This window comes from Sorex fumeus, unplaced genomic scaffold (genome assembly GCF_029834395.1).
Source record: "Sorex fumeus unplaced genomic scaffold, SorFum_2.1 ptg000039l, whole genome shotgun sequence".
In the NCBI taxonomy this organism is placed as follows: Eukaryota; Metazoa; Chordata; class Mammalia; order Eulipotyphla; family Soricidae; genus Sorex; species Sorex fumeus.
The window spans coordinates 30,469,126-30,492,779 of record NW_026606096.1 but is presented as its reverse complement, the minus strand read 5'-3'; the positions used below and the strand labels follow the sequence as shown (position 1 = coordinate 30,492,779).

General features: G+C 38.4%; 1 long non-coding RNA gene across 1 annotated transcript in view; it reads left to right on the top strand.

The window, feature by feature from the left end:
- LOC130028416 (uncharacterized) overlaps positions 1 to 20,879 on the top strand; it is a 226,799-nt gene extending 205,920 nt beyond the window's left edge. The window contains exon 3 of the long non-coding RNA XR_008793173.1: positions 20,788 to 20,879. This is a non-coding gene — a long non-coding RNA (uncharacterized LOC130028416). The remainder of the gene's footprint in view (positions 1 to 20,787) is intronic.
- Positions 20,880 to 23,654: the final 2,775 nt, after the last annotated feature.

Here is a 23,654-nt window from a genome sequence, read left to right as displayed (position 1 = left end):
CAATCTAAATTCTATCCAGTGAAATAAATATTAAAATAGTTAACTAATGAGGAAAAATAGAGATTTGAACGGAACCTCAGGTGGAGAGATGCTGGCACTGATGGTGAGTTTGGAGGTTGAACATTGAATGCCTCAAACTCTGTTTGTTATCAAGAGCTTTGCAAGTTATAGTGAATAAATTAAGAATTAAAACAATATTTTGGGGGTCTGGAGAAATAATACAATGGGTTGCCTTGCATGTGACTGACCTGTGTTTGGTCCCTGGCATTCCCAGAAGTAATTCATTAGTGTAAAGCCACGAGTAAGTCCTGAGCATCACTGGGTCCAACGCAAATACCAAAATAATAAAAAATCTATTTCAAAAATGAAATGCAGATAATCAGAATATTCTTAATATCACAGATATGTATGCATTATACTTTATGTATAAAATATATGTTATATGTGTGAATCTATATTATAATTTCAACAGATTCAGAAAAAGCATATTGTTAAATTTAAAATATTAGTATAATTGAAGTGTTCAATAATGAATTCAAAGAAACTTTATAAAATTTCTTAAATTTATTTTCTGACAAAAAGCATTCACAAATAAAATATATATTTCATAAAATTTCAAAAAAATGTCATACTTAATGTTAAAATTCTAGAAGCATTCCCTAATAGTAAAGGGAAAATGATAATTCCTGCATTCAGCATTTCTTTTTCAGTATGTTCCAGAGTACCTAGTTATTATAACAGAACAAAAGTCAAAGAAATAAGAACTGGAAAGAAAAAGATAGAATATTTATTTTATGAGATAATATAATTATAATTTAATACGTAATATAAAAACTATTAGAGCAATAGCTCGAATATATATATTATATATGTTATATATATTATATATATTATATATATATTATATATTATATATATAGGGACTCTGGAAAATACTGAAAAAGAAATGCTGAATGCAGGAATTATCATTTGCCCTTTACTATTAGGGAATGCTTCAAGAATTTTAACATTAAGTATGACATTTCTTGAAATTTTATGAAATACATATTTTATTTGTGAATGCTTTTTGTCAGAAAATAAATTTAAGAAATTTTATAAATTTCTTTGAATTCATTATTGAACACTTCAATTATACTAATATTTTAAATTTAACAATATGCTTTTTCTGAATCTTTTGAAATTATAATATAGATTCACACATATAACATATATTTTATACCAGTATATCTAAATTAATGATTAACTCATGCAATGGTAATCATTTAGATATGAGGCATAATATTCTAAACATATACATCTATAAAATACGTGTGTGAACTGCAGAGACTACAGGTATTAAGATGCTTCTCTTGTATAGTCAACCCCAGTTTTATCCCCAGCATCCCATGAGCACTTCTAGGTGTGATCCTTGACCACGAGCCAGGATTAAGCCCTGAGCACACCTGTTTGTGACCCCAACCTCTCCCTATCAAGCATGTGTATAAATTATAACTTAAATCCCATTTTAGCTTCAAAATACAAAATGTAGATAAAAATAAATGTAACAAAGCTGCCACAAATTTATGCAGAAACTATAAAGAATGGAAGAAGAAAGTAAGCAGTGTCACAATATGAAGTATTAATTTAAATATAGACTTTTTATTGCAACATGCGAATTTCACGCAGAGGGCTGGAGTGATAGTACAGCGGGTAGGGTGCTTGTATTTCACCAGGCTGGTCTGGGTCTGATCCCCACTTTTCCAAAAGGCCCCCTGAGCACTGCAAGGAGTAATTTTTGAGTGCAGAGCCAGGAGTAAGCCCTAAGCATAGCTGTGTGTGGCCCCAAGATAAAACATAAACAAATAAATTTTATCCAGAGTAGTCAATATATTTCAACAACATTTAAGTATAATATTTCATGGAACTAGAGAAGCTTCATCTAAGTAACATTTTAGAATAGTAAAAGGGCAAAAGAATGTTAAGAATATTTGAAAATTAAATACTAAAGGAGGGGTATGGTGCCACCAAAAGATCAACCTGTACCTGCGGGTGAGTGCATCACTTCAGGCTTCCTGACATCCCCAAATTCTGCTGTGCCTTTGGCCAGATCCCAACAACTTGGGACCAAGTTTACCAAGAAATTAAAAGGCCAAAAATTAGGTATTTGAGAGACAAACCTACAAACCACCTCAGGCTCAGCTATGCAAGCTCTTTTATTGACCTTATTTCAGAGACCTATTGATAAATCTCAAAAGAGATCAAAAGCCATAGTTAATCTCTGACCCACATTGGTTGAACAGACTGGGGTAATTTGGAGGGGGACAGGTTAGCCTGGTGTCCCACCCAAGCAGAGCCCCAGCAGTCACTTGCTTCCACAGTCCAAAATCACTGCCATACCCTGGCCTAACCTCACCGTCTCAGGATGGACATCACCAAGGTCTGCTGAAAATTTTGGTATGTAGGTTTTGTGATTGAAATCTCCAGGCTTTTTCATGGATGGGTTGGACTACCTTCCCCCACCTCCCTGTACTTCTGGAAGCATCGGCAGTTACATCCACACTCCAAAGCTTCCACCCAGTTGAAAAGCTACTCCAGCCTTATGGTTCCAATAAAAATATCGAATGCAATAAACAAACACCATGACCACTTCGCACCTATATTGCAAACCATAATGCATAAAAGGAGAGAGAGAGCAAGAAGGAAAGTACCTCCCATAGAGGGAGGCTGGGGTTAGGGGGTGAGGAGTTGGAGAATAGTGGTGGAGAAACGAAGAACATAGGTGGTGGGAAATGTGCACTGGTGGAGGGATGGGTGCTGGATCATTGTATGACTGACACCCAGCTATGAACAGCTTTGTAATGGTCTATGTCATGGATAGTCAATTAAAAGTTTTTTAAAAAGTAATGTGGATTTCATGCTCAATTCAATCAACTTGATCAATGGCTGAATAAATACCAGTACTTCTACACTCTAAAAAAATAGTAAAGGAAAGGTTCTGTAAGATGGATGCTATGGGAATGAAGAGAGCTTATATGAGAATCAGAAAACTAAATGGCATGAAAGAACAGGACTGACAGCTAGAAAGAATCAGAGTATATGGAAACCCAATGTATTGCTGCGATGACAAAATTAATTAGTGGGCTAGCAAATAAATGGTGATGGAGGAAAAACTCACATGTTATATAATAGTGATCATAATAATCATAATGATGACAATGATGAGAAAAACTTAGATCAGAGCATATTCAAGGGGAACAGGTTTTTCTTAGGGGAACATTCTAATTGAAATATTCAAAGAAAAACAAATGAATTAAAAATATAGTATGCTCTAGACCAGAGAGATAGCACAGGAGGTAAGGTATTTGTCTTGCTTACAGTTAACCCCAACTCAATCCCCAACTCACATATATCTCCCCAATCAGTGCTGAAGTCACTCCTGATTCAAGGTCCAGAAATATTACCTGAGCACCACTGGCTATTTATAGACCAAGCCCTATACCCACCAAATATAAGTAAAATGTTCTATGCGGTTCAAAGCAAATCAATATTAATTCAATAAATTCTAGAAACTATTTTAAAATATTGGGCTGGAGCAATAGCATAGCGGGTGGGACGATTTCCTTGCACGCAGCCGACCTGGGTTCGATTCTTCTACCCTTCTTGGAGAGCCCAGCCAGCTACCGAGACCATTCTGCCTGCCCAGCAAAGTCTGGCAAGCTTCCTGTGAGGTATCCAATAGCCAAAAACAGTAACAAGTCTCACAATGAAGATGTTACTGGTGCCCCCTTGAGAAAATCGATGAACAACTTGAGGACAGTGCTACAGGATTGTGCAGGGCTATTTTAAAATATTAGTATTGAAATATATATAGAGAAGCTAAAAGTTGTATGAAAAATACAATCTAACAGAAAAATGAGTAAATACAAATATTTCAACATGGATAAGTGAATGGACGACATTATTAGAAAAGACCAGTCTCATTAGTAATCAGGAAAACACAGAAAATTATTATGAATTATTTTCCATAGTGATTATATTGGCAAAATTTTAAGTATAGGACTCTAGAGCAATAGAATCTCCCAAAACTGCTGATAAAACTGGAAATTCCTACATCCAAGCTGAAGAGTAGTCTGGGCATCATCAAGGAACATAAGTAATGCTCATGCTACTTAGTCCAACAACTGCTCTTGTAAAATATAAACAAGGAAAATTTAATGCTCCAAAAGACAAGTGCAAGACTATTTTTAACAATTAAATTAAATATGTGTCTTTCCATTTAAGGACAAATAAATAATATTTTGTTATGTTCATACAAAATGCCACTAAGTCGCAATGAATAAACAAGAGTTAAATTCATCAACAATGATGAATATTAAAGTAATGTCAAATAATAACTAGGCTATCACTTCTTATGCTCAAATACTCAAGAATTTTTTTCTTTCATGAGAAAAATTTTTATTTCTGCTGTATTAATGTAACAAACACACAGCTTGCTATGCTTTATTCCATTTTATTTTACATCTACTGTCATACTGTTTAAAGCTCCCTTACAGAAAAATTTTTAAATTTTTTCTAAATTTTCTTAATTCAACAGTAGATGCCTCAAATATTATCCGCAAACTTTTGTTTTGCTTTTTTAGTCAATTTTATATTTTCAGTAGATATTATCATATTTCAGAAATAATGTATGTGTACTTACAGTGAAAACTCTACTGCCTTCTTTTCCTAGCCCATTTATATTATCTTTTTTGAACTGTAATTTCTTGTGCATTATTCAGCATAATTGTGCACAAAATGCAGAATAATGCATATGTATTTTCTCTTTTGATATAAAAGTAGAATGTTTTACTGACTTTGCGGCTAATATTTTTACCTAACATTATATCTTAGAGTCCTTTTTATACTAACGCATAGCAGTTTTCACTTATTTTTATGTTTGCTATTTGATTGAGTGAAGGTGCCACATAAGTCATCTTGCCACCTCCCACTTAATGGACATTTAGTTTCCACATTTTTGCATTTACAGACCATAATAAAAGGGCCTGGGATGTTTTGCTGTATTTCATCAATATAGGCAATGTGGATGGTTTTCTAGAACTTAAATCCCTATGTTAAAGCAAAAATTTATTTCATTCTGATAGGTGTTATCAAAGTTTTTCAGCCACTCTGCCAACTAAAACTTCTCCCAAGAGGTATAAATGCTTCCCCATCATATACTGTATGTTTTGCTCATTCTTGAAAGTACCACAGGTAGTTTTATTAATAACATATTGCATTTATCAATTAAAATTTGTTATTAAATTACATGGTCTTTTGTCATTAAGGTTTTTCTTGAAAACTCACAAAAAATAACAATTGGATGAACTCACAGTCCACATGCTGTACATCTTTTTCCCAGCTTTATTTTTCTCTACTTTATGTACTACTATTAGATATTTTAGTCATTCATTTTCTGTCATTCTCATCATTCTTATGCCCCAGAGCTGAACTTTATTGGTGTTTTCTTCTCTATTTTAGCACCTTACCTAGAAAATCAACAGATGTTAGCTTGATCACGACGATCACGACCACCCTGTTGTTCGTCGATTGCCTCGAGCAGGTGCCAGTAACGTCTTCTTCATCCTAGCCCTGAGATTTTTTTTTTTTAAAGTGCCATATTCAAGGCTTTTTCAGGGTTAGGAGAATGAGACCCATCATTGTTACTGGTATTTGGCATATTGGCTATACCACGGGGAGTTTGCCAGACTCTGCCGTGTGGGCATGTTACATTTGGTAGCCTACCAAATAATGATAAGATTCGATAAAAATGTTAGCTTGATAAAAATGTTAAATAAATGATTAATAACACATATATGCTCGAGCGGGCCCAGTAACGTCTCCATTGGAGACTTTGTTGTTACTGTGTTTGGCATATCGAATATGTCATGAGGAGCTTGCCAGGCTCTGCCGTGCGGGCGAGATACTCTCAGTAGCTTGCCAGGCTCTCTGAGAGGGGCGGAGGAATCGAACTCGGGTCGGCCATGTTGGCTGCCTGCAAGGCAAACGCCCTACCTCTGTGCTATCACTCCAGCTCTTTATTAACATACATTTATGTAAAGATGTAATTCTGAGAAAGATGGAATATATAATGTTTATGAATCAAAATAATAGAAAAATATAACATATATAGCTATTGGCATGTCTCATGGAAAGGCTACATGAAGATGCTCCAGTATAAATATGATGTTTGAGAAAAAGATATGAGGAATAAGTATAATAATGATAAGATTCGATAAAACTGGATCCTGGATACACTGGTGTTTTACTCATTTTGACTTCGCCTGATGCATTTAAAATATTTTATTTTTTTTAGGAAGAGGAATAGATTGATCTCTAAAAGAATAACAAAGAACAAACACTGTCCTCCTGTTGTTCATCTATTTTGCTCGAGTGGGCCCAGTAATGTCTCCATTTTGAGACTTGTTACTGTGTTTGGCATATTGAATATGTCACAGGGAGCTTGCCAGGCTTTGGCATATGGGCGAGATACTCTCAGTAGCTTGCTGGGCTCTCCAAGAGGGGCGGAGGAATCGAACCCAGCTCAGCTGGGCTGGCTGCGCGCAAGGCAAACGCCTTGAATATGCATCAAATATATACCTAAGAAGAATCTATTGACTAAAGTCAATCTAAAGTTTGATCACTTTATCACTTGATCACTAGACATCCTGTTACTCATGGATTTGCTCGAGCAGGCACCAGTAATGTCTCCATTCGTCCATGTCGCATGCTAATGTAGCCCAGTGGAGTCTGCTCATTCTAGGAACAAGAAGAGTCTCAAACTGATTATTCAGGGTCTTGACGAAGAAGTCTGACCATCTCATAGGTGGGCAGCCACACCATTTTTTGACATCCTGTGGAATCCAGTTACTAACAGCTCTAGTTCAGCGGTCATCTCCAAATCTCATTATGTGTCCGGCCCATCTGATTTTTGACAACTTGGCAAACAAGACAGCGTGCCTAATTCTTGATTGTCGACGAAGGGGAGAGCTCAGGATTCTTTCTCTCATTTGAGTGAAGTGGGTTACTCGAAGCATAGCTCTTAGAATTCCTCTTTGGGACACCCGGATAGCATTCTCATCCTGTTTTCATAGGACCTAGATCTCTAAGGCATATGTTAATGCAGGAAGAACAGTGGAATCAAAGAGATGTGCCCAGAACCAGAAGTTCTTCGTCCTTTTAGCTATTTCTTCGATGATCATGAAGACGTTCCAAGCCACTCTCTTCCTCCTGCGCAACTCAGGTGCCAGGTCATTCGTCATGTTGACTTCTCGACCTAGATAAACATAACTGTTGCATTCGGAGATGTTCTTTTCATTGAGAGCAAATGGAACGTCAGGAACAAGATGGTTTCTCATAAACTTTGTCTTTGTGAGATTCAGCTGTAGTCCGACCTTTCCACACTCATGGTCGAAGTTGGCCGCATTTGTGCTGCTTGGCTACTGTTTGGTGTTATTAGAACAATGTCATCAGCAAAGAAGAGGTGGTGTAGTTGCCAACTGTCTATCTTCACTCCCATTCCTTCCCATTCTAGTTGTCCCATGACTTTCTCAAGGGTGGCACTGAAGAGTTTTGTTGAAATGGTATCGCCTTGCCGAACCTCTCTCTTGACGTCAATGATCACTTCCCTGTAGAATGGTGAGATCTGGTAGTGAATTTGTAATACAGATCATGGAGGATCCTGATGTATTGACTTTGAAACACCCTGTTTGGCTAGGGCTTCGATGACTGCCTCTATCCTTCTCGGAGAGCATGGCAAGCTACGGAGAGTATCCTGCATGCACAGCAGAGCCTGGCAAGCTACCCATGGCGTATTCAATATGCCAAAACCAGTAATTACAGTGGGTCTCATTCCTCTGACCCTTAAAGAGCTACAAATACAACAGCATTAAGAAGGATGAGAAAGGAGAGGCTGATAAAATCTCAAGGCCGATCTAGGCTGCCAAAAAGAAGAAAGACAAAACTGACTGTCTGTACTTTCAGTGCATGTACACTGGCATCGGAAGCATCCATCGAGGACCTGGTGGTACAAGCATGAAAGATCAAGTACAATGTAATTGGTCTGACCGAGATCAGAAGGCATCAATCACATCATGCCGTTTTCGACACAGGAGAAGAACTGTTCCTTGGAACATGCGACAAAAGTGGCGTCCGTGGTGTCGGTGTCCTTGTCAACACAAACTTGGCCATAAGCACTGATTCATTCAAATGTCTAATAACCCAAATCAGACGATTACACTTGAATAGATGTGGCTCACTGCCGGCAATTTCTATCTTCATTGTCTATGCACCAACATCCAAATATGATGAAGGAGATATTGAGAAGTTCTATATGGAGCTGGAGAAGTTCTATAAAGAAGACCACACCTTCTACAAGATCATTGTTGGTGATTTTAATGCCAAGATAGGACCGAGAAGATCAGCAGAAGAACTCCACATCGGGACCCATGGCCTAGAGGACGAATAGGGTGAGAGACTGTCTGAGTTCATCATGTCAACCAAGACCATCCATTGTAACTCACAGTTCTAGAAGGCTGAATATAAATATTGGACTTGGGAATTTCACCAGTGGACGGTTCTTCAATGAAATTAACCACATCATATTCAATCGATGGTCTTTTCTGACCGATGTCACTATTATTCCAAAATTCCAAATGGGATGGGACCACCGTCTCCTTCATGCAAAATTCTACTTTATGGAGTGGGGAGAAATGGCTGCAAATTTTAAGAAGAGAACTCCCAGAATGACCACCAACTAGGAGCTCTTTGCCATTATTGCAGCAACATGCGAAGATGCCGCGTTGACACCATTGACGAGAAATATGATCCACTGGTTCAGCACCTCCGTGATTGTGCGGAGAATATAAAGTTTGTAAGTCAATATAAAGTTTATTATATCCAAAAATATGATGATGGGCAATAGTACAGTGAGTAGGGCACTTTCTTTCCACGTGACCAACCCATGTTTGATCCCTGGCATCCCATCTGTTCCCCCAAAGCACTGCCAGAAACAATTCCAGAGTTCAAAGTCAGGGAGTATCTCCAGGTGTGCCCACCTCCACTCCAAAAACCAAAATCAAATAAAAATCGTTCAGCCATGATTGGCAAAGATTAAAACCAACCCAAATTTAGATAACTTTGACACCAGAAGTGTTTTGACTGAATTCTTATTTTATCTGAAGGCTAGTACAATGTGTAAGAACTATAAATGTTATTGATTTTACCTTTAAAATACAGTTTTGCATTATGGATTTACAGATAGTTATCCCTGATATTTTTAAAACACACACACCACACACACGCGCAAACATCTAGCTATAAAACAAATACTGATGATTTTTTCCTCCCTATGGGTTAGATTTATTCCACTTACTAGGCCTACAGAGATGAATAAAATGAAGACGGGGTGGGGGGGGTGCGAAATCTGGCTTCAAAGAGTTCACAGTCTAGTGGGGAAGATGGACAAATAAACAGTTATAAAACAATGTGCTATAATAGTGCCATAATAGCGACGCGTGGGGTGCCTTGGGGGCAGAGAGCTGTGAGAATGAGCTTCCCATATGTCAATAGAGATCTGTGCTCACAGAGAAACTTTTCCCAGAGCCATGCTGTCAGCAACTAGGTTCCAAAATCTACCATAATTATTAGTCCTAACTGCCAAATCCAAGGCCTCCCACTAGAATTTATTATACTCCAGGTTTTGTGATTTTTTTTTTAAATAATAAGGCATTTGTTAAACTCAACACGTTCTTAGGAAGATTTTATACTCCAGTTTAAGTGCCATGTGGCTAACTTAATCAGGTTTTCCCCTCTGCTTATAAAAGATCCTTATCAAACCAACAGACTGCAAGTGAGGACCTTGTTGATCAGAATATGGGATATTCAGAAGCCATTTTACCCTAGAAATAATCTAGCCATGAGAGATATGGAGGAAAACCTCTCCCCTGGGGAAGAACTAAACTGATTCTCTCAACCAAAAACCAATTTTTTAGATATTAGCCAGCTTCTTATTATGATGCTATGAGTCTAGTTGTGAGTAAAAGTCATAGCAGCAACAGTTCTAATGAGGGTCAATAGGAGGAGAAATCTAAAAATACCCATCCATAAAGTCGTAAGAAGCAGAAATGGCCTGAATGTTAAAAACTCAATAACAGAATTTTGTTCATGCACTGCTATTCACAAATGCAATACTCTCTATTTGAGTAGCTAATTCTTCTCGGATCTATAACTATCTTTAGAAAAAAAAAGTAAAACATTATGGGGCAACATCCTCTGGGTTGAGATAGTCTGTAACTTTCCTAGAGCCATTTTCACTCTGAGCTTTCCAGTTTCTTGCCAGTCAGATAAACAAATGACCAAGGTGAGATGGTTTTTAGTTTGGAAAATGACAAAAATAAAAATAAAAAGGGAAAGAATGGCATTTGTATGTTTTAGTTTAGCCTAATCAAAAAGGGAGTAACAAAACTATTCCATAAACTTGGAGACTGGTCAATGAATGGTTTCTTTAGTCAGAGATTTGTTCCTCTAAATTAATAAATAAGGGCTGGAGCGATAGCACAGCAGGTAGGGCATTCGCCTTACAAGCGGCCAACATGGCCGACCCGAGTTCGATTCCTCCGCCCCTCTCAGAGAGCCCGGCAAGCTACCGAGAGTATTCGATATGCCAGACACAGTAACAACAAAGTCTCCAATGGAGACGTTACTGGGCCCGCTCGAGCAAATCGACGATCAACGGGAGGGCCTTTACCTTTACCTTTAGTATTGTGATCAACTCCCCTCTTCTTTGATCCACCATGTTTTCTTCTGAGGTTCTAAAACATTTAAGTTAAATAATTTTCTAGAATTCACCCCCCCCCCCAAAGTTACCAAAGTAATATTGCTTACTAAGTTATTCATAGTTGGGTATCAGAAGTACCATGCTTGATCACCAACCCCACCATCAGGGTTAACTTCCTTCCACCAGCATTCCCAAATTCTCTGTCCTACCCAGCTCCCTCCTGCCAGCCTGACATCTGGACAGACAGCTTTCAAATTCCGGTTTTCAAAGGCAATCTCATGGTTTTAGTGTTGTTGACTATGGTTTAAAAAAATAGCTCAATCATTCCTTAACATCACTGATGTATACTGACCCTGGTGCCTTTTCATTTCTCATCTGTCTCTCTCTCAAACCTCCTCTATTAGCTCACTTCCCTTCTCATCCCTATGCTTGGGGAACAAGGACAACTCTAGACAACTCCCCTTAAAACCATTGACTTTAGAGTCATCTAGTGACTTTAAATAGCACACAGAAGTGATACCATCCTGTGTTTATACTTCTTCTGCCTTACTTCATTTAACATGATGTCTTCCATCCACGTTGCAGCATATTGCATGATTCCATCATTCCTTACAGCAGTGTAGTTTTCCATTGTGTAGAACCCATGTTTTGTTTAGTTAAATAATGCTATGATTTTAAAGAAGAAAGCTGAAAAATAATATTATCAACCTCAAGAACACAATCCTATCCACTTTTTGTAGTGTAAGTAGATGATGAATAGGTTCTACTCAGGATTATCTCTGGTCTCTCTGATTGCAAGAAGTAGAAAGGGTATTATATTTCAAATCAATACAGTGGAATGATTGTATCAGGTTTCTGGATTGGACTTTAGTTTTTAGTACTCTAGGATAATTTAGGTCTTTGGTAGCTAGAGCTAGGATAAAAAAAAAAAAACCTCAACATTCAATCATTTTCATCTGTCTGCAGGAATTTTTTTGTACCAGGATAGCCTTTTGTTATAAGATGATTTGTGCTTCAACTCCTGCTGAAAACCTTGAAACAGAGCCTTACTTATGGTAGAATAATCTAAAAATTCTTTAAAAAATGGCATAAAAGATCACGTATTTGACTCTGTATTTTCTCTCTATGCCTTTTGTGTGATAACTTCTTAAGCATCCCATTTTCTGTCTACACTTTCCTCTTGGTATTTTCCTCAATTGCTTTCCCATCAGGGAATTCTCTTTCCCCACCATAAATTTTTTTCTTTTCTCACACACTTGTTCAAAACCTATCTTAAAATTTCCATCGTCAATTTTGATTTGATTAATCTGCCTAGATAGAGTATATAACACTTAGAACTTAATGCTTTTCTTTAGAACTTTTTATCATATTATCTAAATTAGTAATTCCTTTATCATTTTTAGAAAACATATTTATATTTTCTCATTTCAAAGATATTTCTTGAGTTTCTACTAAATGTCAGGAACAGTTATTAAGATACAACAGAGAACAATTTCATGGCCTTTATATTCTATTAAGAAACTTAGAGTAAAAAAAATAGGACATGAGAGACAGAAAAGAGAAAGTGAGATAAAATGAAGAAAACAAACACAAATAAAGAAATTGTATGTGTAATAAATGTTATGGAACCAAAGACCTAATACTAAAACTGTGACAGGGTCTGAGATATATTAGGCAGGAAAGATATAGTGCTATGACCTTGTTGGATAACTGATAGAAATCTAAATGTTAGTGTAGAAAGAGCTTTGCCCCAACTCAGTCTGTCAGATACATGATCAACTCTCCTTCTGTTGTTCATTCTATCTGGGCTCTCAACAAATTTGATGAGGTCTAACTCACTTGTAGGAGGGCAATATGCTTTGCCTTGAACAAAGATGACCCAGAATTCAGTTTCTAGTACTGAGTCCTGTCAGGAATGATCCCTGCCCAAAAAGTAAGAGAGCACTCCTAGGTATGGCTTCTGGTAAAAGAGAACAACAAAAAAAATCCAAAGACAAGCAAAAAGCTTTGAGGAGGGGAAAGAGCATGGCAGAGTCCAAGGAAATAAAAGACTTTTTATTCACAAGATAAGTAGGGAACATTCAGGACTTTGTGGAACAAGGAAAGAGGCTTGGATTTTATTCGCAATCAAAAAAACTACATGGAGACGCCATAGGAGGATTGAGTCCCTGTTTTAAATGTTGCAATGTAAAGAGATGATCACTTTGTATTTGGTGAGGAAAATGCATTGAGGGAGATAACGGATAGTGGGAAGATGAGTTAGAAGTATGTTGCAGTTATCCGGTGTGGCAAATTGTATAGGACATCGCTCATATCTCACATGTTTTGATCCTCTTCCTGTAGAGCACTTGGATCAATTTTCTCTCAACTTGAATTGACTAAAGAAAGCTTATGAATGTGTGAGACTATGAGTTCAGAAATTTGAAACAGAAAGGATACAACTTCCTCCTTGCTCTTGCTCTATCGGTCACTCTGGGAAAGCCAGCCACCCTGCTGGAAGGAAACCCAAAGGTCCTTGTGTGGAGAAAACACATGGATAGAGCCATATTAAGAGGAACTGCCCCCTTCAGCAGAATCAAGCTCCCAATATGTGAGTGAGTGAGTGAGTGAGTGAGTGAGTGAGTGAGTGAACGTTCTTCAGAAAGTTCTAGCTTCCGGCCTGATCTCCTGTGCCTCAGCCAACTTCTGATTCACAGATTGTGGGCATTCAAAATATACTTGTTTTCGGAAAGTTAAATTTTGGAGTGATTTGTTTATAGCAATAGGGAAAAGAAATGGGTGGTCATACCAATGGGTGAGAAATAGGAAGGTTTACATTTTGAAAATAGAAACTAAAATTTGCTCATAAAGTGGATGTAGGGAGCAACGAAGAAAGATGATGTCTAAGTAGTTGGCTTTGTTAGAGTGAAAGGAAAACTCCATTTCTGAACATTGAAAACACATGAGGTTTGAGACGGCATTTTAGATGATAGGGACAAAACAAATTTTCTCACAGATTTTAAGCTCTTTGAGATTGGAGCAGAGTAGAGTTTGACCTCTTTCTTCCATTGTACTAAAGCACAAGGCCTTTTGAGTAATAAGGGCAATAAATATTTCCTAAATTGAACTACAAGGAAACTACTGCCCACGACTGGACCAGTGAGCTCATCTCTTCTAAAAGCAGTTATCTGCAATATATATTGATATAAGTGAAGATGCATTTTAAACATTTGCATAAAGGGAATTGACATATTGCATCAATTAATCACACTTGGCTAGCAAAGGATATATAAATTAGCGTGCTGTCTTTCAGACTTGGGCTGCACAGGGAAAAATAATAGAAGGAACTGGAAAATGTATGGTTGATTTGGTTCTTGGAGACATGCATACATTAACGTACGTTATATCAGTCACAAAAATGAAGAATTGTTGTTCCACTTTGTGTTCTGTAAACAAGACCTTCATTCTTTGTGCTTATGGCTAATTCTAGCTCGTGCCTACATGACCTTGGCCTTTTCTTTGCAATGTGGTTGCCTGAATTTATAGTAGCAAAGGCTTCTTTATAAAGTGGCTATTTGAGTATCTTTATTTCAGAATTTCTGAGAACTTTCTTGAGTTCAGGATACAATAGCCAAGGTACCACTGCTGCAGTGACAAATGGGTCCCTCTGCAGGGAATTCTCCAGAATAACATCAAAATGGCATCTGTGACTTTCTGAGCTCCCTCACTTTCTGCAGCACACAAGGGAAAGGTCTTTCTACTGCATTCTTGGGGTTTGACACAGTGCTTTAAGCCAGCGTGCTCATTTGTAAATACCTTCACAGGATCTGGTTTGCCTTTTCTTTCTGGCACCGAAGTTAAGAATTTATTCCTCTTAAAATATTTGCCAGTCTCATTTATATTCAAAGGGCAAATATGAACTCTGGAGCCATCTCCTCTGCCACATTATTTGCCTCTGTGTTCCCGGGATGGAGCAAGTTGGGGCAGTGGAGGAATGCTGAGCTGTGGAGGCCGTAGAGTGAGCTTGGCCAAGAAAAGATGCAGAAAATGGGCCTAGGGCACACAGACTGTCATTCTGAGCTGCCCATAAACTCTCCCGGGGAAAAGACCAGGTCCTCCTGTTGGACGGGCCTCATGACAAAGATGGGTCTCTTTTGGATGTTTTTCCCTTTGGAAAGAAAAAAGTTCATACAATCAGCTCATTTGGCTTGGCTCTTAAAAAATGATGGTCCTGTATAAGATGTTAATGTTTATCCCTTATTAAATGCTGATTCTAATTAAACAAACTCTCCACCTTGAACAAGAAAATTGATTTTCTGCTTAAGAGTTTGCTCGATAAAATCATCGTGATTAGTGAAGTTGCAGTTAGTTATTAAGTCTTAATATAGAGTTGTAACTTAAAGGCCCTTATTTTTCAGATGTTCAATGACCCATCAGATTTCTTGAGGACTTCAGAGTTTTACTATATAGATAATCCTTTGAGTTCAGAGGATTATGAGATACTCCAAAGGTGGGGGTTGAGCTAAATGGCCAAGCAGGTTTTATTTTCAATAATGAGAGGTGTTTCTCTAGAGGACTAAAGAACTCTTACATATATTGGCTTTTGGGAATCTCACACTTAGAGTGTATAACAGTTTCCTTCCCTTATTTCCATCCTTCCCTTCTCCCTCCATCCTTTTCCCATTTCTTCTTACCTCCTTTCCTCCCTTCCTTCTTTCCTTCCTTCCATTTTATTTTCTTTATTTCTTTACTTCATTTAAACACCATTATTTATAAAGTTGTTCATAATGCAGTTGTTAAGGGCTTTCAATATTCCAACCTCAATCCCACCACCTGAGTGACTTTCCTTCCATCATGGTCCCCGTGTTCCCAACCACCACCCAAGTCTGCCCTTTTAGCAGGCAGGCAATAATTTGTTTAATATTACTCGTTACAACTTAAATAGCAAAAGAATTATCAAAAATACTTTAGTAAAATAAAATCTGTGAAAATTGTTGTATCTCACCATTGGGTGATTCAGTCTTTGTCTCTGGATTTACTAAGATGTTTACCTTCAGTTGAGGCTTCTGTCATTGTTTTTGTTTGTTGAGTTTAGTTGGCTTCTACATTATTTTCTCATCTAATTTGGTGTGTTCATTCTGTAATTTCAGTACTGTGGAATTTGGAGGTGCATGATCAGAAATTCCAGGATCTGTAGAACTGGAGTGAGGAGTTCGAAGTGTTTCTTAGTGAGGCCACGATGTTAAGTTGTAGGCCATTGGTGTGATGGCAGCCTTGGAATGTAGGTTCAGCCTCTGAGGGGAAGAGCTTCTGCAGGGCTGGGGTTTATGCAGATTTGTGGAGTTTCTTAGTAAATCTCTGTGGAGTTCTTTAGTAAAGCCATGAATTTAGTCTGTAGGTTGTTGTGTGGTGGCAGTTGCTGGGGCTTTAGCAGGGCAGGGACTCATCTTACCCGCTTCTCTTCCCAAGGGTGCCCCAGAGTTTTCAGCTGGGAGGGATGAGTATATCCATGAACGTTAGCTATTTGGCTTGCATCTCCTCAAATATTTAGAATTTTTTAAATCTATTTCTCCCCATTTCGCACAGACACAAGTAGATGTATTCAAATTCGGTTCAGTCTCAGTCCAAAAGAAGTATGTCCTGTGCAGAGCGAAGGAAAGATAGAGGCTGGAACAACTACCTGCAGTAATTGGTCTTCTTGGCCATCTTAGCCTTCTTGCCTTGCAGCCAAGAACTTCAGAAATTAAGGAAGCTATTTTGCACATTTACAACTTGCAAAACCACATCTTTCCATTATAAACATTTGAAGTCATGGCAAGATAAATATCATATCTTCATCACAGTGGAACACTTTGCTCTTCTGGGTCAGACAAGAGCTGATGTCTATTATTGGGCTAAAATTTCTCTTTCTAGACTCTTTACTGTGGACATCCATAAACACTCTTGTGCTTGCACATGGCATACATGCCATGTGACACATGAGTGAGCATGTTGTTGGGGGTGGAATTAGTGTTTTATAAAAATGGAATCATAGATTTCAGAGACTCCAGCATGCTTTTCTCACCAATAGTTTTCACAGACAGTGCATGTCAGTGAGTCTAATAGTTTCATATTAGATGATATGAAAAAGCATTTAGAGAAGACTGATATATATGTTAAAAGCTAGTCAAAATCCATAATTACTATTTCTTTTATAGTAATCCCTTTGAAAATCTAGGTACATTCTTTCCAGTATATTGCCACTTAAAAATGGTTGTTCAGATTTTGTTTTTGTTCAACTTTAAGATTAGTTACTATGATCTTTGTGTTGGTGCTCATTATAAGGGGACAGACTTCTATATTAGCCTGTGTATCCTCTTACCTTGACTATGAAGATGCTTGTGATTATGACGGATATCAATCTTAGAATTAAATTATATTAAGTTTCAAAGAAATTATTAAGGCCTCCTCTCAGTTGACAATGAATATACCCAGAGGGTGATCATCATAAGACATACCTAATCAAGAAAAGTCTTCAAAATCACAGTCTAGAAACAAGGGACAGAATAGGTTTCCATACCCAAAGTTATATCAAATGTTCTCTTGACCTGGAATTAACAAAGTTCTACGTAGCAGAAAGAACCAAATGACAGGGAATGTCACACGGCCTTGGGGACTGAGACCAACTCCTTGTGACAGTCAGCAGAATGCAGAGACTTCAGTCCTGTACTCTTCAGGAAACAAATTTTGTTAGTCATCAGTGAAGCAAGAAATGGCGCCAAAGACTTACCTTACAAACCTTGATATCAACTTGTGTACTTCAAAGGAGATGCAACTAGCCCATGGAGAATACCTGATCCACGGAAACTATGAGAGAGTAAAATTATAAGCAGATTTACTGTGTCCTATTGTAACCAAAAGATAGGTCCATGGAGACTGCAGAGTGTTAATTATTTGTAAATAAAACCTTGTAGATATAACTGAGGTCATGCTCTTCAAATGGCATCTTTGTTATCAGGCTGGGCAGGAGAGGTGAAGGCATAGACAGACAGGAAGAGGGAGTCTGCATGCAGGCAGAGATTAGAACCCAGTGGTCGATTTCTAGGAGCACTGGAGGTTGCTGGGAGTCACCTAAAGCCAAGAGAAAGTCATGGAATGACTTGATCTCACCCTCACAGTCACCCTTACTGATGAAAGTTTCACTTTGGATTTCTGCCCTTCAGAAATGCTAGAGAACAGGTTTTTGTTGTTTCAAATTTGAACCTGTGGCTGATTATCCAAATACGGCCCCAGGGAATAGCCAAAGGGCTATTACTCATACTTTGCATACAAGCATCCCTGTTTAAATTTCTGGCACTATATGGTCCAGTGAGCAGCCTCAGGTCTGGCCCCCAAGCACTGAAGGAGGAGGAGCCCTTGAGCACTCTCCAGAAAGATCTTCCAAACCAAAAATAAAATAAATCAGCCTCCAAATGTCTAAGAATTTGTAATGGAACCCCTAAGAAATGAATATACAGTTTGTGGTGATTTATTACACAGAACGATAATACATAATAGTGAAATACCAGAAGGTTTGTTTTTCTTTTTTCTATCATCTCTACATCTACATTTCACATAATGGTAACTGGTTAGAGAGGCAGCCACTGCAGTGGCCTGTGTGTAGATAATCTGGTTCTCAGTGGACAGTGGACCACACTACTCACAGAGAGCTGTCATACCTTCCTTCCTACCTGCTGGATCTCTACAGTCATTTTCAGTTTTCATTTTTGCTTTTAGACTCTAATTTTACTTTTTTTTGTAAGCCTCAAGCCACATTGCCTTTTTTTTGGCACCTGATTGTCTCTCAAAATTGAAAACACTTCCCAGCAACATGTGCATTTAAAAAAGAAATCTGTAAATGATAAAGAAAATCCTTTATCATTTGTTCCAAATCTATATTGTACCAAAGTCAACATTCCAACACAGATTTAAATAATAAAACCCTACATTGAACTTGAAAATGAGGTAGTTGATTACACGACTGACCTACTGATCATTTAGTAAGAAATGCTACATTTTCTCTTTTTATTAAATTTATTTTTTTTATTCAATTGCAGTGAGACAAGTTAACATTTTCTAAAGCTTATTCTACTATGGATTCTTGACCTTAAGCTATGATACAACCACAGACTACATGGTGATTCTAACTTCAATGAAAACTGGATATATCATATTTCACCATGTAATCGGCACAGACATGATGCCATTGTTTTTAAAAAGTATGGAGTGCAACCCCATATTTTTTTAAAAAAAAAAGTTAAATATCTATTTAAGCACTTTGATTTATAATAATGTTGATTGCAATGTTTCAGGCATATAATGTAAGTCTAACACATCAAGGCCCAAGGCCCTCCCGTTGATCGTCGATTTGCTCGAGCGGGCCCAGTAACGTCTCCATTGGAGACTTTGTTGTTACTGTGTCTGGCATATCGAATACTCTTGGTAGCTTGCCGGGCTCTCTGAGAGGGGCAGAGGAATCGAACTCGGGTCGGCCATGTTGGCCACTTGTAAGGCGAACGCCCTACCCGCTGTGCTATCGCTCCAGCCCCACATCAGTTTACCTTTAACACAACATCTCCTGTTCTTTTCTACCCTTGACTTATAGCAAACTGTAGGCTGATCCTCAGCTTTGGTATCAGTGGCTAATTTTCAGTCCTTTCTATGGCTGGAGCAATAGCACAGTGGGTAGGGTGTTTGCTTTGCATGTGGCTGACCTGGTCTACCTGAGTTCAATTCCTTCACCCCTCTCAGAGAGCCCAGCAAGCTACCGAGAGTATCTTGTTCACATGGTAAAGGTATTCAATATGCCAAACACAGTAACAACAAGTCTCACAATGTTACAGGGTCCACTCTAGCAAATCCATGAGCAACCTGATGACAGTGCAGTGCTACTATGTTTCTTCATACTCCACACATGATTGAGATTATTCTGCATTTGTCACTCACTGCTGGTCCTTTTCACTCAGCATGATACTCTCTAGTTTTATCACATAGCAACAAACTGCAAGATTTCTTCTTATAGCTGAATAGTATTTCATTATGTATGTATACCACAATTTTTTTTATCTGCTTCTGCTCTTGATTACTTGGGTTGTTTCCAAAGTTGTTTATTCCAGAGTTTATTATTGTGAATAATACTGCAATGAACTTTTAGGCATGCAAATATTTCTAATTTTCAGGAACTCTTGGGGTGATGCAAAGAAGTGAAATAACTGGATTGTATAGAGATTCAAATAGTTATTTGCTGGTTTGTGTGAGTGTGTGTGTTTGTGTGTGTGTTTGAGGGGGAGAGAGAAGTTGTGGAGTCACACCTAACTGTTCCAGGACTTACTCCTGGATCTGTGTTCATGGATTAATCCCGATGGTGCTCAGAGGACTGTATGTGGTTTTGGGGATTGAATGGATTCGGCTGTGTGTAAAGCAATCAACTCATCTTTGTTACTATCTCTTGAGCCCTATATTCCACCAGCACAGGTTGTATCTACTGTTTTCAGTGTCATTCTCACAGATGTGAGGTGATGTGTTGGTTTGATTTTCATTTCCCTGGTGATATGTGATGAAGAGAGCTTTTCCATATACCTATTGACCATCTCTATACCTTCTTTTTTGAGGAAATGTCAATTCAGCTCTTCTCTCCATTTTTGGTTGTTTTGTTGTTATTTTGTAGGAATCTTATAAGTCTTGGACATTGATTTTCTGTGAAATGTGAATGGTGAGGAAATGATTTCTTCAAGACTTTTAGTCCAGTCATAATTTCTTTCACAGTATGTGAGGTTCTTAGTTTGACATAGTCTCATTTGTTTATTTTAGCCTCTTTTCTCAGCTAAAATATTAGTCATTGATGTTGCTTCTCGAATCAATATAATGGTGAGTTCTGGTTACATTTCCCCAGATGTGTTTTACAGGTTGAGATCTAATCTCAAGGCCTTTAATAAAATTTGAATTAACTTTTGTATACAGTGTGAGATAGAGATTTAGATCTCTTTTTTCTTTTGCAGGTCCCTGATCAGTTATTCAAGCACCATCTGTTGAAGAAACCTTTCTTTCTCCAATCTATACACCTAATTCCTTTGTCAAAGATTTTCTGTCCATATACCTCATGTTCTGTTGCTGGGGTCTCAATTACATCCATTTGTTCTGTTCTGAGTACCTACATTTATTTCATTATTATACAGCTTTCATCATTATAGCTTTATAGCATAATTTAAGATTGCAAGACCCCAAACTCCAATCTTCCCCTAGAATTCTTTGATTATCTGGGTAGTTTTAATTCCCCATAAAAATATTAGCAGTATTTGGTACATGCCATTAGTTGCTCGAGCTCGAGCGGGCCCAGTAACGTCTCCATTGGAGACTTTGTTGTTACTGTGTTTGGCCATTAATTACCCATAGTTCATTAAACAATGTCACTCTGGTTGCCTTAAAGCATCAAGTTAAAGGTTAAAGGGCTCCTGGGTACTGTACTAAGGAACTCATGTCTTCACGTATTAAATTTCTTCTGGGGAAAGATCAGGCATGCCCAGAAATTCTCTGCATTCATAAATCACTCTTGGTGGTGCTCACAGGACAATATGGGGTTCCAGGGATCAAACCCAGGCTGGCGTCCTGCACGGTAAGTGTCCTACCCTACCTCCTGTACTATTGCTCTAACCTTTCACCCATTAATCTTCGGGGGACCTCTGCTAATTCATTTTGTCAACAGTAAAATGAAGGCTGGGGTTGAGTCTGTTTCTACCCAGAATCTATGCTGCTGTATTTGTGTTGCATCCATTGGGCTCTGCTGAGACTTTGCAATACAAATCAGTCCTGGTTCCCTGCCTCCACGATTCCCTGTGTCTCACCGCTGTCTCCGTTGCTTCAGTCTTAGATTTGAGCAGTCAAAAAAAGAACTTCCTATGCTTCTTCCTCTGAATAAATAAGCTCATTCTAAAACTAAGTTGGTGCTTGTACTGAGACAGGCTTCGGTGAGGGAGTGAAGCACACTATCTGCTATTGCCTTGGGTCACTAGTGGCTTTTTTTAGTGGCCACCTCAGCATGGAAGAGAGGTGGATGACTTTCCCATCTTGGCAAAACTGCATGTTCTGCTGCCCTTACCCATCTGAGACACTGGATCCTGGACCAGCCTCCTGCCAAGGCCTTGGGGATTCCGAAGACTAGGGAGAGAGCAAAGAATTCAGCATACATGGCACTACCCATGCCATGAAGCAATGAACTGCCATCCCAATTGGCCAAGCGCTGTTGGGAGTGGCCTCAGGACCCCTGAACACCAATGGGGAGTCCTCTCAAAAAACGCTATGGATGAATTTATAGCCTTTACAGCCTATAGTTTCGCTATGCATGCCATATCTGTTGGTGCTAATCTTCCCTCCCTCAACTCTATAACTTCATTGTTTGGCTTGTTGTTCTGTCTGCTGCTACTCATGTGGAAACTCAGAGCTGTTTCCTGGACACTGCTGCTATGCTCTACCTCTGACCATCCACAGAATCCTTTGATCACTTATGCGTCGTTCTGTTTTCCACCCAGTGTGAACCATAGCCATTGTGGTCCTGCCTCTCTCTGAAGCTTTAAAAAAATGTGCTAGTATTGCTTAAATATCACTTTACTAATCTGTCTTCAATGCAAAATTAGGACACATGGAATAATAGTCAATCTATCTTAAAATGGCATAGTCCAAATAGATGTCACTGTCACTGTCCTCCCATTGTTCATCGATTTGCTTGAGCGGGCCCAGTAACGTCTCCATTGTGATGATTGTTACTGTGTTTGGCATATCGAATACATCACGGGTAGCTTGCAAGGCTTTACCATGTGGGCAAGATAATCTAGGTAGCTTGCCGGGCTCTCGAAGAGGGGCGGAGGAATCGAACTCGGGTCGGCCATGTTGGCCACTTGCATGGCAAACACCCTACCTGCAGTCCAAATAGATACATATGATTTATTCATGAAAATCCAGTGAACATTATTTCTGGTCTGGAAAGAAAAGTTAACACATTTGTTGTTACTGATATGTACATTAGAGTTGATATATTACACGTGATGTTGTGAAGTATGAACTTATAAAATTTAATCTTCTTTTCCCAAAGATTCTGCACTGCTACCATTGGCTTTGTGATCTGATACTCTGTCCCCAGTGCTCTCAGATGTGTGTTTACTCTGCCACAGAGCACTGTGTTTTGATCCATCTAGTGCATTTGAAATTCAGTCTTTTAAAATATTTTGATTTCCTATTTTGTGTGGTGTGATCATTAATGCACAGGCATAACGTTTTTGAAGACTCTATTTCCATGGCCACCTATTGGTGATATCCACTCCTCAACCACTGAATGTAGAAGTCGTCCAAGTGGTCTTTACAGGCTTGTTTACACGTTCTGACAATGTGCATATGCTGAGTATGTTGCACTCATTGAGTGTACAAGACAAATGTACATCCATATGCCACTGGCAAATACATGGCTTCTCTGTTTACCTTCGAAGTGGCGTGACAAACAGAATTATGCGTTGTGCCTGATTACACAGTGAAGGTTATAAACCCATTTTGGACTAAAAAAATTCAGGGTGAAATGATTATGCTATGAAATATAACATGAGAAACAAATAGGTTCTTCAAAGATATAGTCTAGATGAATTCATTTTTTGAGTTAGAGTCATAGTTCATGCTAGATCCCTGGCTGATTCTTACTTCTCCTTTTCTTACCTGAGAAGGCAGTAAGATTCATAACACAACTTATTTCTTAGGAGTGGGCCCTTTCTATAGGAAGTGGTTTTGAGGTGCAGCTTATGCTCAGATTCAAGTCTTCCATTTCTTTTTGCTTCCTGCAGCTGAGTGCAACCTAAATCTGCTATTCAAATAGGCAAAAGCTTGC